Below are 19,399 nucleotides of genomic sequence, written 5' to 3'. Positions count from 1 at the left end.
AGTCCTGATTCAATAAATGCTGCTGGGATAGCTGGCTAGCCATATGCAGTAGAATGAACCTGGATACCTATCTTTCACCATATAAAAAAAAAAACAAACCCAAGGTGGATTAAAGATTTAAATGTAAGACCTCAAACTGTAAGAATTCTGGAAGAAAACCTAGGAAACATCATTCTGAACATTGGTCTTACAAAACATTTTATGACTAAGTCTTCAAAAGCAATTGCAACAAAAAAAAATTGACAAGTCGGACCTAATTAAACTAAAGAGCTTCTGCACGGCAAAAGAAACTACCAACAGAGTAAAGAGGCAATCTACAGGATGGGAGAAAATATTCACAAACTATACATGTGACAAAGATCAAATATTCAGAATCTATAAGAAACTTAATTCAACAAGCAAAAATAACCTCATTGAAAAATTAGCAAAAGATATGAACAGATGCTACTTATTTTATTTTATTTTATTTTATTTTATTTTAAGTTCTGAGATACATGTGCAGGACGCGCAGGTTTGTTACATAGGTAAAGGTGTGCCATGGTGATTTTCTGCACCTGGCAACCCATCACCTAGGTATTAAGCCCAGCATGCATTAGCTATTTATCCTGATGCTCTTCCTACCCCCACACCCCACTGACAGGCCCCAGTGTGTGTTGTTCCCTTCCCTGTGTCCATGTATTCTCATTGTTCAGCTCCCACTTACAAGTGAGAACATGGGGTGTTTGGTTTTCTGTTCCTGAATTAGTTTGCTGGTGATAATGGCTTCCGGCTCCATCCATGTCCCTGCAAAGGACATGATCTCTTTCCTTTTTATGGCTGCATAGTATTCCATGGTGTATATGTACCAAATTTTCTTTATCCAGTCTATCATAGATGCACATTTGGGTTGATTCCATATCTTTGCTATTGTGAATAGTGCTTCAATGAACATACACATGCATGTATCCTTATAATAGAATGATTTATATTCCTTTGGGTTTATACTCAGTAATGGGATTGCTGGATCAAATGGTATTTCTAGTTCTAGGTCTTTGAGGAATGGCCACACTGACTTCCACGATGGTTGAACTAATTTACATTCCCACCAACATTGCAAAAGCATTCTTATTTCTCCACAGCCTTTCTAGCATCTGTTGTTTCTTGGCTTTTTAATAATCACCATTCTGACTGGTGTGAGATGATATCCCATTGTGGTTTTGATTTGCATGTCTCGAATGCTCAGCGATGTTGAGCTTTTTTTCATATGTTTGTTGGCCACATAAGTGTCTTCTTTTGAGAAATGCCTGTTCATGTCCTTTGCCCAGTTTTTAATGTTGGTTTTTGTTTTCTTGTAAATTTGTTTAAGTTCCTTGTAGATTCTGGATATAAGACCTTTATCAGATGGATAGATTGCAAAAATTTTCTCCCATTCTGTAGGTTGTGAATAGACGCTTCTTAAAAGAAGACACGTGGCTGGGTGCGGTGGGTCACGCCTGTAATCCCAACACTTTTGGAGGCTGAGGTGGGTGGATCATGAGGTCAGGAGTTCAAGACCAGCCTGGCCAACATGGTGAAATCTGTCTCTACTAAAAGTACAAAAATTAGCCGGTGTGGTGGCAGGTGCCTATAATCCGAGCTACTCAGAAGGCTGAGGCAGGAGAATTGCTTGAACCCAGGAGGCAAGGTTGCAGTGAGCCAAGACCATGCCATTGCACTTCAGCCTGGGTGACACAACAAGACTCCATCTCAAAAAAAAAAAGAACAAGATACACAAGCAACCAACAAACATATGAAAAAAAGGCTCAATCATCTGAGAAATGCAAATCAAAACTACAATAAGATACCATCTTATACCAGTCAGAATGGCTACTATTCAAAAATCTAAAAATAGCAGATACTGGCAAGGCCGCAGGGAACGTGGAACACTTATACAGAGGGAACGTAAATTAGTTCAGCCACTGTGAAAAGCAGTTTGGAGATTTCTCAGAAAAACTTAAAAGAGAGCTACTATTTGACCCAGTAATCCCATTACTGAGTATATATCCAAAGAAAACCCTTCTGCCAAAAAGACACTTCATCACAATACTATTCACAATAGCAAAGACATGGAATCAACATAGGTGCCCATCAGTGGTGAATTGGATAATGAAAATGTGGTACATATACACCATGGAATACAATGCAGCCATAGAAAAGAATGAAATCATGTCCTTTGCAGCAGCATAGATGCAGCTGGAAGCTATTATCCTAGGCAAATGAACACAGGAACAGAAAACCAACCACCACATGTCCTCCCTTATAAAAGAGGAGCTAAACAATGGTTACTCACGGACATAAAGATGACAACAGTAGACACCGAGCACTACGACAGGTGGAAGGGAGGGAAGAGGACAAGGGTTGAAGAACTAATTATTGGATATTATGCTCAGTACCTGGGTGACAAGATCAATCATACCCCAAACCTTGGCATCATGCAATATACCCAGATAACAAACCTGCACATGTACCCTGTGAATCTAAAATAAAAGATGAAAGTATTAAAGAAAAGTACAAAAGAAGTACTTTTATCCCCAAAAAGCAGCATTGCCTTTTACCTTTTAGGGATAAAAGTACTCCTTTTACAGTTTTCTACAAAAGAAGAACTAGAATATCACTTTTACTGGTTGCTTGTTTGTGAAGATTAGATGGCTGTAGGTGTGTGACTTTATTTCTGGATTCTCTATTCTGTTACATTGGTCTATGTGTTTGTTTTTGTACCAGTACCATGTTATTTTGGTTACTGTAGCCTTATAGTATAGTTTGAAGTCAGGTAATGTGAGGCTTCTGGCTTTGTTCTTTTTGCTTAGGATTGCTTTGGCTATTTGCGATCTTTTTTTTTTTTAGAATAGTTTCATATATCAAAGTTAAAAAAATTAAGCATTTTTATATCATATTATACATGTTAACAGGAAAGTCATCATCATCATAATGTATCTACTTTTCTTGAAAAAACAAAAACACTCACAACTAAAATAGAGAACAAAATAAGACTGTAAAATGTTAAGATGTAATAATTATGATAGAGAGCTGCACTTTAAGTGGATCTCAAAGGAAGGATAGAATTTTGGCAAGTGAAGATTGAGGGAAGGGCACTCATTTTTCTAGCAGTTCATATTTCATCACCTTCTGAAGATGGAAATGAGAAAACCATATTTGGGGTCAGCAAGAAGATTGGCCTGTTTGTAAAACTGATTGATATGAGGAGCAAAGGGATTGGGAAGCACATTCATAATTTTGGGTGCCTACTATGGCATGACAATATTACTAGTAGATATGGATATGGATGTAGATATGGACAGAGTTACAGATATAGATTCTCACTTAGGCCTTGCAACAACAGCCTTTTGTAGTAAAATTAGTATTTCCCCGATTTGCACCAACAAAACTATAACTTGCCTGAAGCCACACAGCTAATAAGTGGTGGTGGGGCCAGGATTCAAACCCAGGTCGTTGCTTGTTTTTAATCATCCAGCCCAAAGTGTCACCCAGGTCCTTTTGACTGTAAAACTGCCTTTGTTGCATAAGGCCTGAATAGGCATGGAAGGTAAAATCAAGTTGAGCCTTAGAAATTATAGTGTTTTCTCTTTCACAATCCCAGATCAGGACAAACAGAACAGAGCTGAGAGCTCCAGCACTCTCTGTGATGCTCTGAGAGGCTTCTTCATCTCCCATGGAAGCACGTGCACTGGCTGTGGTCAGCGGTGCACAAAGCAGTTCAGGTGCCCTTGACCCTGAGTGTCTTAGCTAAAACAGAAGCTAGCCAGAGATTATCATTTAGCCACAGATTGCTTTACAAGATGGCATAATAAAGAGCTGAGTTCTAACAACTATATAAACAAACTAGAATCTTGCATTAATCCACTTTACAGAAGAAAAAAGCTAATAGCTTCTGGTGGCTAAAAATATTTGGCTTAATCTCCTCATGGACTCATTATCTCCTTTGCCTAACAGCTGCTGGTAATAATTGACTAGAATTTTTTGGCAAATACCGAATCTGAGTACATTATGTCTAACTACACCATTATGTTACCACCTAGTGGTTAAATATAAACTAACTTTCCACACTAATGTTATGAGGGAATAAGATCATATGCCCCTGATGTCCTTCCCACCACATCATTTTATTAAATTGAAATCATATCAGAGTCCATTCTCTGTGATAATCGGAAAACACCCCAGGGTTTGCACCTGCTGAACTCTAAGCTCTCTGAAGGAGGAGTATATCTATAGGCATTTAACAAATATGTGTTGAATGAATAAATGAGCTTTCATTTTTCTTTTTAGAACTTGCATTTCTCTGAACCAGCTGTAAAAGAGGTAGTTTCTCATATATGTAAAATAATAATAGGTAAATGTCTCTTAAGTATATCCTCAGGGATCATAGAGCTACCAGATGAAAATTGATGTGGCTTATGATTTTATCATATAGATGCTATCAACCCCTTAGTTAATTATATTGATGAACTAAGATGCTCTTAGCACTATGCTAAAATATATGAGGGAAATATAATTCCTGGTTCCTATTATCAAGCTTACCAGGAAGATATAATATACCTAAACCAAAGAATAATGTAAAAAACCTTATATAACTAAACAGAAGATGGAGAGTGGTATAAACAATAAATATTTTAGGAAGAGATAATGATGGAGAGGAATGGTGAAAAACAGCTCCAGGAATGTGGCAGACTACAGTTCTCTGCTCCCACCCTTGTCAGAGCATTATACAGCCCTTCCCTTGGTGAAGTATACTTCCACACTCCAGTGTCAAGCTTGGACAGGTGACTTGCTCTTGATAATGGAATGTGAGTGGAATGTGTACACTATAAGCAGCCAGAAATTCTAAATGCACGTGCTTAGTTCTGTTGGTCTTTGCATTCCTGCCCTCTGTTATAAGAAAAATATGTCCTAGATATACCACAGAAGCTGCCCTTAATGAGCTAGAAATTATCAAATCTACTGAGTCAGAAGGTTAAAAAAGTATGACAGAAAGAAAACATTTCGGACCTGGCCTGAGTAGGTCAGGAGAGCACAGATAAGTTGCATGGTCCAGACTCCAATGTCACTTATTTCTAATGCATAGACATCTTTCCTTCAAATTAATTCCTCAGCGGCCCTATAATCAACCGATGAAGAAAGAAAATCTCAGGCCTGGTTCATGGATTGATTGCCTTGATACGTTGGTACAAGCTGAAGGTAAATGATGTAAATGATCTGGAAGGACAGTGAGGAAGTGAAATCCTCCCAATGGGCAGAACTTTGAACAGTATACTCAGTTATTTCTCTTGTATGAAAGGAAAAATGAGATGCACTAGGGCTCCTGTGCAATGGACAATGGATTAACTGATTGACCAGGGTGCTGGAAAAAGCAAGATTGGCATATTGGAGACAAGTATAGGGAAGAGGCATGTGAATGGACCCATTGGAGTGACCACAAAGTGCTTAGATCTGTGTCTCACACTGATGTCCAAGAGGGAGCCATCCATCACTAACCTGGCAGAGATCCTCTTTCCTTGACCAGGCTCTTTCCTTGGCCACCACTTTGCTTGTGCATGGGCCATGGTGGCCATATCAGTGACAAGTGCTATGCAAAGGCCCAACAGCATGGGCTTCCTCTCGCTAAAGCTGATCTAGCTCCTGCCACTGTTGAGTGTTCAATGTGCCAGTAGCAGAGACCAATACTGAGTTTTGATATGGTATCATCTCTTGCAGAGGCTGGCCAGCCACTGTGTGGCTAGTTGATTACATCAGATTTTTTCCACCATAGAGGAAGCAGCAATTTGTCCTTACTAAACTGAAACCTATTCTGGATGCAATTTGCTTTCCTTGCCACAGTGCCTCTCCAGGGCTTTACAGAACTCATGATTTACCAACATGAGGTCCTGCATAGCATCACTGCAGATCGAGGGAATCTATATTACCACGAACCAGCTGTATGACTGCAGACAAGTTATCCACTCTAAGCCTCAACTGCCTCATCTATAAAATGAAGAATTTAATAGTAATGTTATGGGATATTTGCGGTTGTCAATATTCTGGCCAGAAACCTCTGTGACCACAACACTGTTGCCCAAATTTTTGTCCTGCATCCAGGAAGAATGAGGTACAAAGACAAGTAAAGGGTGAACAAGATGAAGATGGGCTCCTCTCTGTAGGCAGGTCATCCAGCAAGTGTTCAGGTCTCAGCAGAGGAAGCCCTGGAGAGGATAGCTCCTCTCTGCAACTGGTCATCCCAATATCTGCAGCCCTCAGCCAAGAAGAGACCCTGGAGAGGGAGAGGGTGGTTCCTCTTGCAGGCAGGTCATCTCTGCAGCTCTCAGAGAGAGGTTAGCTCCTCTCTGATGCTGGTCATCCCATCATCTCTAGCTATCAGCAGAGAGGGTACTCCTCTCTGCAGCTGGTCATCTTGTCCTCTCTCTGCCCTCTTCGTCCTCTGGCCATCCTCTGCCCTGCTCTGGCTGAGCCCTGGGCTTTTATGGACCTCAGAGGGGAGGAAGTGAATGCCAATTCATCCATGGGTGGCCATAGGCTAGCAGAAGAGGATCCATGAGTCCCCACTCCAGTTCAGGGGACTGGCAGCCCAGCCCCCAGCCTTCAGGCCCTCCCTAGCTTGAAAGTGGAGCCTTACTGGGGACCCATCCACTTCCACCCAGGAATCTGTCTGCCTCCCACTGCCATTCATGCCCCTGGGGCTCAGTCCCAACCCTGCTCTGAGATTGGAGTTGCCGCTGGTAAAGAAGAGGCAGCACCAGGCAGCAGGAGCAGACATTTCTGAGGCAGCAGGGGAAGGCGGACCATTCCCGGCCTGAGGATGCAGGCTGCAGAGATACCCAGGTGCTGCACCTGGGGAGCTCCTGCCCCTGCCCTGCCAACTAGGAAGGGGCAGGGCTCCCACTTGTCCCCAGCTCCTGCCTGCTCCATGGAGTGGAAGGGCCAGGTCTGCAGCTGAGGGTCAGGCAATTTCAGCTGCACCCCAGAGGGCAAATCCTGCCTGCTCACAGCCTACCCAAAGAGCACAGGGAGGCTCAGATCCAGAATGTAGCCCTGCCCAGGAGGGCGTGGCTTCTGCCTGCTCCTTAGAGCAAAAGGCCTGGGTCTGCAGCCTTTTTTTGGGAGGCTGCAGCCACACCCAGGGAGCTCCTGTCCCAACTCAGAAAAGGCAGGGATTCCACCAGTTCTATGGAGTGTACAGCCCCTGCTGCAACCAGTGTGATGACAGCAGCCACTGGCATCAGTAATTTTATTGATTATAATTTATATAAAGACATTAACATAAAAGTCCATAGTGAATTTCAGTTCTATTTCCTATCTTCATGGTTTATTTGGTCTCCCCACCATAAGCTGGGGGGAAAAAAGGGTGGTGGAAAACAGTGCCTGAAACCCAATCACTGTTAGGGGTGTGGTCTCAGAGACACCTTGAAGTTATGTGAAGACTAATACCAAACATTGCACTGATAACCCGACATTCCACTGTCAGGGGCTCTCTCCCTTCAGCTTGAGGCTTATCTGGAAGGAATCCACTTTGCTGCAAATATTTGTTTTAATTATCCTGAAAAAAGTTACTACTGTATATAATATTATGTAATATGATCAAGTAGTTGTAATCTTTAAGACAGGAAATCAGCATGGTGATCTGCTCCATTTTCTCCCTGAGGAGGAAAAAAAATGAGAGAAGCTTCCAAGGAAGGTCAGTTAAAGGAGATATGAAAAACCATTTAACTGAACACTTAAAATGGGTGAATTTATGATATATGAATTATATCTCAATAAAGCTTTTTTAAAAAAAACTATTGAGAAAACCTGTGAGGGAGAAAAAAAAGGAGCTATGAAGACAATGACAGATCTTAAGAAATAATTCTAGATTGCCACTAACCTAAGAGCTTTCATGGAAATAAATTATATCATTTTCTCTTCTCGCCTCAATTTGGAATGACTGAATAAAAGTCATTTTATTTCCTTGCCTAGCAAACCTATCCACATTGGTAACTCCAACACCCATTTTTCATAAATATCCAATACCTGATTCTTTCAGCTGTCCTCCAGTCATGAACCTGCTCATAAGGGCCAGTTGTTACATTTTCAAGCCTTTTGGTCAGTGGTTGTTAAACACAGCCATAAGTAAAAATCAAACTAAACTTAAAGTAAAATAAATTAAATTAAATACATGGGTGATAAATACCCCAAAGTTATCCCTTCCCTTATTACTTTACTACTCTTGTTATTATCTATGCTCTGAAGTGTATTTATATCTATTGAGGTTATTTATGTCTATGGGATAGAAAAAGATCATCCTGTGCAAGAGTCAGGAATGGCAAGAGAAATAGGAAGAAAGGAGGAGGCCGTCTGCCACTGTTAGCTACTAGTATTGTTATCACTGCTGCCATTGTTGCTACCAGTAGACACTGAGCCCCACAGTGTATAACCTATGGCACCCTTAGCAGTTGGCACCCTTCTAAGAGTTCACCCCAAAAGATCTTGCACACCATGGCCCAAGAAAGCCTGGTGACCAAAAAGCTAAGAATTCTACAAGGCTCAGAATTTCCAACAAGCTCAGAATTTCCACAAGGTTCTGCTTTGTAGTTTTGGCCTTATCTTTTATTTCTCCTTCCAAAGATAGCAATAGTGTTTTGCAGCCCCTTAGAATGTGTTGCACTCATCTATTGTAGATGGCAATTATTTGTCCACCAGCTTGGTTCCCTCCTCTACTCTAAAAGAGATTGAGTTCCAGTAGAATCTGTCTGTATTAGTCTATTCTCACACTGCTATAAAGAAATACTTGAAACTGGGTAATTTATTAAAAAAAAGAGGTTTAATTGGCTCATGGTTCCACAGGCTGGACAGGAAGCATGACACCATTTGCTTCTGGGGAGGCCTCAGGAAGCTTTTACTCATGGTGGAAGGCAAAGTGGGAGCAGGCATCTTCACATGGCCAGAGCAGGGGGAAGAGAGAGAGGGGGCAGGAGCAACACATTTTTATTATAAACAACGAGCTCTCACGATAACTCACTCATTATCATGAGAACAGCACTGAAGGGATTAATTTCAGTTCTATTTCCTATCTTCCTGGTTTATTTGGTCTCCCCACCATAAGCTGGGGGAAAGAAAGTGTGGTGGAAAACAGTGCCTGAAACAAATGGGTGCTAACCCATTTGTGAGAACTCCATTCCCATTATCCAGTCATTTCCCAACAGGCCCCACTTCCAACACTGAGGATTACAATTCAACATAAAATTTGGGTGGGGACACAGATCCAAACCATATCATTCTGCCCCTGGCCCCCCCAAATCTCATGTCCTTCTCACATTGCAAAATACAATCATGCCTTCCTAACAATCCCCCAAAGTCTTAACTCATTCTAGCATTAATTTGAAAGTCCAAAGTTCAAAGTTTCATCTGAGACAAGGCAAGTCCCTTCTGCCTATGAGCCTGTAAAATGAAAAATAAGTTAGTTACTCCCAAGATACAATAGAAGCACAAGTATTAGGTAAATACTCTCATTCCAAAAAGGAGAAATCACCCAAAAGAAAGGGGCTACAGGCCCCGTACAAGTCTGAAACCTAGCAGGGTAGTCATTAAATCTTAAAGCTCCAAAAATAATCTCCTTTGACTCCATGTCTCACATCCAGGGAACATTGGTGTGAGGGGTGGGCTCCTAAAGCCTTTAGGCAGCTCCACCCATGTGGCTTTGCAAGGTTTGGCCCACACAGCTGCTCTCATGGGCTGGTGTTGAGTGCCTACACCTTTTCCAGGCACAGGGTGCAAGCTGTTGGTAGATCTACCATTCTGGGATCTGGAGGACAGTGGTCCTCTTCTCACAAATACATTAGGCAGTACTCCAGTGGGGACTCTGTGTGGGGGCTCCAATCCCAGATTTCCCTTCTGCACTGCCCTAGTAGAAGTTCTCCATAAGGGCTCTGCCACTGCAGCAAGCTTCTGTCTAGACATCCAGGCTTTTCATCCTCTGAAATCTAGGCAGAAGCTTGCAAGCCTCAACTCTTACACTGTACGCACCCACAGGCTTAACACCATGTGGAAGCTGCCATGGCTTATGGCTTATATCCTCTGAAGCAGCAGCCTGAGCTGTACCTGGACTCCTTTTATCCACAGCTGGAGCTGGAACTGCCTGGATACAGAGAGCAGTGTCCCAAGGCTATGTACAGCACTGGCTCCCTGGTCCCGGCCCCAGAAACCATTCTTCCTCCTAGGCCTCAGGCCTGTGATGGGAGGGGCTGCCACGAAGTTCTCTGAAATGCCTTGGAGGCCTTTCCCATTGTCTTGAATACTAGCACTTGGCTGTTTTTTCCTTATGAAAATTTCTATAGCTGGTTGAATTCCTCCCCAGAAAATGGGCTTTTCTTTTCTACCACAAGATCAGGCTGCAAATTTTCCAAACTTTTACACATTGCTTCCCTTTTAAATATAAGTTCCAGTTTCAGATCATTTCTTTGCTCATGCATATGAACCTATGTTGTTAGAAGCAGCCAGGCCACATCTTGACTGCTTTGCTGCTTAGAAATTTTTTCTACCAGATACCCTAAATCATCACTCTCAAGTTCAAAGTTCCACAGATCCCCAGGGCAGGGACACAATGCCTCCAAGTTCTTTGCTAAAGCATAACAAATATGACCTTTACTCCAGTTCCCAATAACTTTCTCATCTCCATCTGAGACCTCATCAGCCTGGACTTTGTTATCCATATCACTACCAGCATTTTGGTCACAACCATTTGCCAAGTATCTGGGAAGTTCCAAACTTTCCCTCATCTCACTGTCTTCTTCTAAGCCTGTCACACTCTTCCAACCTCTGCCCCTTACCCAGTTGCCAAGTCACTTCCACATTTTCAAGTATCTGTACAGCAATGCCCCACTCCTCAGTACCAATTTTCTGTATTAGTCCATTCTAGCACTCCTGTAAAGAACTACCTGAGACTGGATAATTTATAAAGAAAAGAGGTTTCATTGGCTCACAGTTCTGCAGGCTGTACAGAAAACATGGCAGCATCTGCTTCTGGGGAGGCCTCAGGAAACTTTTACTCAAGGCAGAAGGCAAAATGGGAGCAGACATCTTCATACGGCTGGAGCGGGAGGAAGAGAGACAAGAGGGAGGTGCTACACACTTTTAAACAACCAGATCTTATGAGAACTCACTCACTCACTATCATAAAAACACCACCAAGGAGATGGTGCTAAACCATTCATGAGAACCCTATCCCCATGATCCAGTCACCTCCCACCAGACCCCACCTCCAACACTGGGGATTACAATCAAACATGAGATTTGGGTGGGGACACAGATCCAAACAGTATCACTATCCAACTTGCATTTTTTTCTTTTACTAATCTAATAATTATAATGGATATAATAGATCACAGGTTATGATACCATTGCTTGGCTATTTTTGTTAGTTAACAATAAATATCTTTAAGCTTTTATCATATTGTAAACCTTCTGAAGTTTCCATAAATTATAAATGTAATTATCACACCAAATGGCCTCTTTCCCTCGGGTTCTCCTGAAACATCCTTTTGGTCTCACCTATATTACTTCCCCCTTTAGGATCCTCTAACCTTTGAAACTTTTTGTAAATCTAAAGCCCTTTGAAGAATAATATGAGGCATATTCATTAACTCCTTATCTTCTTTCTACTTATTTCAACTGGGTACCCACCTCCTGCTCGAGGAAGCCTCCCCAATCACTTTAGCTCTGTCTTGAGCCACCTGTGGGAAATGGAATGAAGTGGTTAAAGGAAATGTTTTGGTCTTTGGTTTGTTTAGGGCTCATACACCAGGCATGGAGACTTCTCTTATGTGGGAGGGACATCCTTCTTCTTGGTGGGTATGGAGTTGAATAGGTAATTACTTTTAAGGACAAGTTCACCAATTTCCATAATCAATATGTGTCTAAAAAGATAAAAGCAGCAAAAATCAGGAATAAATATATAAAATAGTTTTAAATTTTTAAATGTATGAAGTGAATGTATATTCCATTAAGGTAGTCCATTGTTAAGTGTTTTTAATGCCCACAGTATCTTTGTCCCATCTCTGTCTTCTTTTTTTATTTTTCCACCGTGTGTCCATTGTGTTCCAGATACTATGGGAGGCACTTGGCACAGATTGGCTGATTTACTTCTAACCAAAGGGAGAAGTGAGGCTACAAAGGTGGGGGTAATTTCCCCAAGGCCAAAAAAGCTCAGCAGTAGCAAAGTTGGTATTAGACCCTTGATGTGTCTCATTCCAAAACCCAGGATTTTGTAATATTATTAATATGCATTTTTACTAATATGATTCTTATTACTTCTAATAATCCCATCTGATTCTTCAACATCCTCATAGTATTTTTTTTCTAGGGGTGCTACAAAGAACAAGTAGGAAGTGAATTTCTTCAGAGGTTGCTTCCTAGCTTATTATTGTGAATTTTACCTCAGTATCTATTTCTTGGTGTAATTTAGATACACCCTCCTCCCCTCCCACCCTGGCTTGGTTCAGAGCTCCTGCCCTACCCAAAATGGACAGCAGGAGCAGGGCGCTCAGCCTTCAGCCCTCCCTCACTCTGCAGCATGTGTGGTTTTAGGGTTTGATGCTACCCTCTTTTAGGTTTCCAAAGAACCTTTCTCAAAAGGAAAGTTTAAGGAGAAGGGGAGAGGGGGAAGAAGTAGAAAAGATTGAAGAGACGCTCCAGAGAGAAAAGTGCCATCATCACCCAGGCTTGCTGTGGGGAGCATAGAAATAGCACGAATGAAAAACAACAGTGTGGCCAAAGGGGTAGTGGCATTGTGCGGTGCCATGGGGATGCCTCTATTTTCCACATCTGCCTTTTAATATTTGATGTTATCATGAGAAGGGTGTTTCATCTACGTAAACCTCAGTCTTCTCATCTGTAAAACAGTAGAAATAATACCTGCCCTGCCGATTTCGTGGGAGTATTGCAAGGATCAAATAAAACAATGAGAGTGAACATACCCTGAAGTGTCAAATCTTGTGTAGGTCTGGACTACCGATATCAATATGGAGAGTGGGGCGGCATGGAGGAGAGATAAGGAAGATAATAGCCAACATATACTGAGTGCTAACCTTGTGCCCGGCCATGTTTCAAGATCTCCAAGTATATTGAGAAACCTAAGATGGTAACACAAGGGTCAGAGACAAGAACTATGAACCATCTGCCTTGCTGAGCCACCCAAATAGAAGCAGTGACCAACTTTTTTTTTTTTTTTTTTTTTTTTTGAGACAGAGTTTTGCTTTTGTTGCCCAGGCTGGAGTGCAATGGCGCGATCTTGGCTCATCAGCAACCTCCGCCTCCTGGGTTCAAGTAATTCTCCTGCCTCAGCCTTCCCCAGTAGCTGGGATTACAGGCATGCACTGCCATGCCCGACTAATTTGGATTTTTAGTAGAGACGAGGTTTTTCCATGTTGGTCAGGCCAGTCTCAAACTCCCGACCTCAGGTGATCCACCCGCCTTGGCCTCCCAAAGTGCTGGGTTTATAGGCGTGAGCCACAAGGGCCGGCTGTGACCAGCATTTTTAATAAAAGAAAAAGAAAAAATAGCTGTCTTTGGAGATGAATAAACTCAGACTCAGTCCTGCCACTAACTGCATCAATCTTTTATTACACAATATTCTAAGTTTTGCTTTTCTTTCAGTAAAATGGAAATAACAATACCCACTGTGATGCAAAAATTATATGAGATAATGCAATTCCTTCCTCATTTTTTCCCATCTTCTTTTTGCTCTGGTAGTTTCTTACCATTGATAGAGCAGAAAACACAGTTCCAAATTTGTGAGGGTGGAGGCTCCAGCCCCTACAACCTCATTCTATGGAGGACCATGTCCAGCCACAGAGCCACAATCCCATGTGGTCTAACAGTTAGGACCAGTTCCACAGCATGCTCATTTCCCTACCTACATGGATTTCTGAGCATGATAATACATTGCACACACCTCAAAACAAAAACTCCTTAATCAAGAAAATGTTTTAAAGGAAAAATGAATGGCGGGGGAGACTCTATATTCTCATACTGAGCACCCTTCACAATTGTCTGGAAATCTTGGTTTCAAATAAGCTGCCTTACTGGTTATCCATCCTCAACTTTGAATGTGTCAAATTGAGTGTTCTCATTCTGGGGTTAAAAATAAGGTCACACTACTTTTTATAATTAGAAATCTTTAAAAAAAATTCTAACTTATTAAGTAGAAATTACTTTTAGATTAATCTGGTCTACATTACTGTTAAGAAAAATTATCCAAAACTTGGGAATTAGAAGGAGAACTGCATGCCCTTTCTTTTTTTTTTTTTTTTTTTTGAGACAGAGTCTTGCTCTGTGGCCCAGGCTGGAGTGCAGTGGCCCAATCTCGGCTCACTACAAGCTCCGTCTCCCGGGTTCACGCCATTTTCCTGCCTCAGCCTCCCCAGTAGCTGGGACTACAGGTGCCCACCACCACGCCTGGCTAATTTTTCTTGTATTTTTAGTAGAGACAGGGTTTCACCATGTTAGCCAGGATGGTCTTGATCTCCTGACCTCATGATCCACTCGCCTCGGCCTCCCAAAGTGCTGGGATTACAGGCGTGAGCCACCGCGCCCGGCCTGCATGCCCTTTCAATGTGAGACTGAAGCTTTGTTTAACAGACTCACCCCAAAATTACTTGATTCTCTAGTAGACATACCTTTGTTTGACTTGCTATTTATTATTGATTGGGGCCCAGATACTGTGAGGTTAGATGATAACTTGCAGATTTTCATTAGGTAGCAATGCAAACAATTCCTGTACTATAGAAAGGAGAACCACAAAGTTATGATTTTATTGGCCAGTATGATATTAACCCAGGTTTGCATATAACCTGGCATTCAACATTCTTTCCTCAGTGCCTAAAACTTCTTCAAATGATCTTGACACCAGCTTTACCATCTTGCTGATCCCCTTATTAACAAGCTTAATAAATCTTTGATGTATGTTCATTCTATTTTTGTATGAGTATATATTTTGTTTTGTTTTGTTTTGAGACAGGGTCTTGCTCTGTGGCCCAGGCTAGAGTGCAGTGGCACAATCTTGGCTCACTGCAACCTTAGCCTCCCAAGCTCAAGCAATTCTGCCTCAGCCTCCCGAGTGAGTAGCTGGAACTACAGACATGCACCACCATGTCCAGCTAATTTTTGTATTTTTAGTAGAGATAGGGTTTCATCATGTTGGCCAGGTGGCTCTTGAACTCCTGGCCTCAAGTGATCCACCCGTCTCGGCCTCCCAAAGTGCTGGGATTACAGGCGTGAGCCACTGCACCCAGCCAAGTACGAGTATATTTTTCATTTTTAAAGAATTATTCTTTGACATTCCTTTCCCTCCCCTATTTTCCACCACTGCATCAGTGAATGATAGGATAATAAAATTCCTGATTGTATATCACAGACCAGAAGTGGCTGCAATAAACAAACAGTCTGATTCTGTAACCACTGCCAGAAAAAATAATTAGCTATTCTGTACTAAAATGAAATGTATTATCTTTAGGATAATCTCCATAATCTAATATGTATACATCAAATAACTACTTTCTGAAGGTCATCTCGTCCTGTTCCTGAAGGCATATTTTGCAGATTTACATTCTAGTATAAACACCAGGAGGCAGAGTTACTCGTGATTTCTTCATCTATTGAGCATTAATTTCTTGTGGGCATCCTATTTGCCACGGACTGCTCTGGCTGCCAGGGTTGCAGCAATTAACACAGTAGACCAAGTCCTTCTACCCATGGAGCTTACATTTCAGTCAGGAAAAAGATAATAAATAAACAAGTAAATATAAAGGATCTCAGATGGTGTTACATACAATGGAGAAAATGAAGTGGAGTGTAGGAGATACAGAATGTGGGGCATGGGAAAGCAACTACTTTATAAAGAGTAATCACAGAAGGCCTCATCTGGATGGGGACATTGGAATGGAGAAGGTGAGAGTGTTCCAAGGGAAAGGAACAGCAAGTGCCAAGGCTCAGAGGAAGAAGGGATGGAAGGCCTTAGTAGACACAGTAATAGCTATGAATCGTACTATGCTGATTAGAGGGATTTGAGCAGAGGAAGGACCTCACCCTTTTAAAACCATCTGCCTACTGTGTTGAGAACAGACTGTAGGGGACAAAGGTAGAAGCCAAGTGACCAGCTATGAGGTCATTGTCAGTGGCCTTGTGAGAGGTGATGGCAATTTACTCAAGGATGGGGATGGTAGAGGAGGACAGACTATGCATATATTTTGAAGAAAAAGCCTACAGAATTCCTAATGGCTGAAAGGAAAAAGAAAGGAATTAAGAATAACAGCCAGATCAATTGAAATTATGGAGCTGTTACTTAATAGAATGGGAAGACTATAGGAGAATAACTTGGGAGTAGTGTCAGGATTTCATGTTTGGACAGATTTAGTTTGACATACCTATTAGACATTCAAATAGAAATTTCTGGCAGGCAGTTGGATATATGAGTCTGCAGTTCAGAGGAGAGGTCCAAGTTGGAACATCAATCAATGTGGGTCTTGTTTCAAATGTGGGTATGTAAAGCCAGGAGAACAGATGAAATAAGGAAATGAGTATAGAAACAGAAGTCTAAGAAATGAGCCCTGAGGCATTCAAATGGTCAGCTATGTGGGAAATGAGGACAACAAAGAAAGCTAAGAAGAAGCAATAAGAGAAAAACAATAGCAGTGATATCCTGGAAGCCAAGTAAAGACAAGGTTTCAAAAAGTAAGTCATGATACAGGTACTCAAATAGATACTTGTATTCCAACCTTCATAGCAGCATTATTCACAATAGCCAAAAAGTGGAAACAACTCAAATGTCCATCAACAGATGAATGGATAAACAAAATGCAGAATATACATACAATGGGACATTATTCAGCCTTAAAAAGGAAGGAAATTCTGACACATGCTTCAACATGGATGAAACTCAAAGACACTATGTTAAGTGAAATAAGCTAAACACAAAATGACAAATATTGTATGACTCTACGTATATGACACATTAGAATAGGCAAATTTATAGAGATAGAACTTATAATCGTGTTGCCTGGGGATGGGAAATGGAGGAATAGCAGTTATTGTTTAATGGATAGAGTTTGATGTGATAAAAAAAAGTCCTGGAAATGGACAGTGGCAATGAGTATACTAAATGTAAATGTACTTAATGCTACTGAATTGTACACTTAAAAATAATTTAAGTGGTCAATTTTGTGTTGTGTGTATATTTTGCCATAATTAAAATAAATATATATATATACATGTTTATATATAGGCATGCCATGATCAACTTTATCAAATGCTGCTGTGAGTCAAGCATATCAGTTGTTTATTGCTGCATTAAAAAGCACCCCAAAATCTAGTGACTTAAAGCAACCATTTTATTGCTCATGATTCTGGGGGTCAGCAAATCAGATTGGGCTCAGCTATGTGGTACATCTGCTAGCCTTGCTTGGGATCACTTACACAGCTGCAGCCAGACAGCAGGTTGGCTGGAAGCTGGTTATTTCCTGATAGCATTGCTCACAGGCCTGGTGGTTAATGTGGGCAGCTGCACCTTGACTCTCCTCCACATGACCTCTCCAGCAGGAAAGCCCAGACTTCTTTTTTGGCAACTGGGCTCCAAGAGAGCAAGAACCAATGCTCAAGTGCTTGTCAAGCCTCTGCTTGCTTCAGACTTGCTGATGTCCCATGGCCAAAGCAAGTCCCATGGCCAAGTACAGAATTAATGAGAGAAGAAAGCACACAATGCATGGATCCTGAGAGGTATGAATCTTTGGGGACCAGCCATGTAACTATCTACCACAGTCAAGTAAGGTGGAGATTAAGAATTGGTCATTCCGTTTAGCAACATGGACTTTCCTGATGACCTTGACAAGTTCTGCTGCAGAAAAGCATTGGAAGAGAAAACATGATTAGAGAATGTTCAAGGGAAAGATGGGAGAGAGGCATAGTAGACAGTAAGAACAACAGGATTTTGGCTGGATGAAGTGACTAACACCTGTAATACCAGCATTTGGGGAGGCCAAGGTGGGCAGATCACTTGAGGCCAGGAATTCAAGACCAGCCTAGCCAACATGGTTAAACCCCATCTCTACTAAAAATACAAAAATTAGCCATGTGTGTTGGCACATGCCTATAATCCCAGCTACTCGGGAAGCTGAGGCAGGAGAATTGCTTGAACCCAGAAGGTGGAGGTTTGGAGCCAAGACTGCGCCACTGTATTCCAGCCTGGGTGACAGAGCAAGACTCTGTCTCAGAAAAAACAAAAAACAAACAAACAAAAAAAACGGGTTTTTGTGGTAAAGGCAACAAAGAAAAGGTACTTGGAGGGAGTTATGAGGTAAATATGGTTTTTTTTTAATATTTGGTAAAATGTTTTCTTTTAAATAAGTGATAACACAATATGTTCCTCTGCTGACAGGAATGACCCAATAGATGGTGTCTTAATCAGTTTCATGTTACTATAACAGAATACCTGAGACTGGGTAATTTTAAAAGAAAAAAGGTTTATTTAGCTTATGGGTCTGCAGGCCAGGGAGTCCAAGTTTGGGCAGCTCATCCAGTGAGGGCACCATGCTTCTTCAAGTCATGGAGCAAGAAAGGGGGAAGCTGAGAATGCACAAAGGAACTGTAGGCCAGAAATAAAATTATACATCCCTCACTGACTAAATGGACCCCCCTCTTGGCCAAGGGGACCTGAAAGAAACCTGAAAAACTAGTTCAGACCATAATGGGAAGGAGAGGTGGGACAGGCCTCATTATACCCTACTCCCTTTGGAGTTTAGGCACAACTGGACAGCATTAACATTAAAATAGAGATCACAAGACTGAAAAACGACTCTTTGCAGCAATAAGATACCAAATTCCAACCTGACTCTGGAATAGCATCACATGACAGATAGTTAACCCTGAAGGAAATCTAAATATTTTACCCCAAAATACAGTCTTTTGACATATTTTGAAATGGCCCTGCAAAGCTGTCTCTTGTGGGGGAAAATCTGCATTCTGTAGAGAATCCCCTCCCCTTACTGAGTCTATTCTGGAGAATCTAACACCTTTTAAGTTCCAATAAGAGACATTTACCATCTATTCTCTCTGAAGCCTGGAGGCTTCATCCATATGACAAGAATCTTGGCTTCTACAACCCCCTTATCTTAACTCAAGCATTTCTTTTTGCTAACTTCAACTCTTCAGGCAAAGCCTCTTTCAACCAATCACCAATTAGGAAATTTTTGAATCCACCTGATGTGGTTTGGCTCTGTGTCCCCACTCAAATCTCATCTTGAATTGTACTCCCATACTTCCCACATATTGTGAGAGGGAACCATTGGGAGATAATTGCATCATGGGGGTGGTTTCCCTCATACTGTTCTCGTGGTAGTGAATAAGTCCC

This window comes from Nomascus leucogenys, chromosome 12, assembly GCF_006542625.1.
Source record: "Nomascus leucogenys isolate Asia chromosome 12, Asia_NLE_v1, whole genome shotgun sequence".
In the NCBI taxonomy this organism is placed as follows: domain Eukaryota; kingdom Metazoa; phylum Chordata; class Mammalia; order Primates; family Hylobatidae; genus Nomascus; species Nomascus leucogenys.
Note: the sequence above shows the minus strand (reverse complement) of the source record.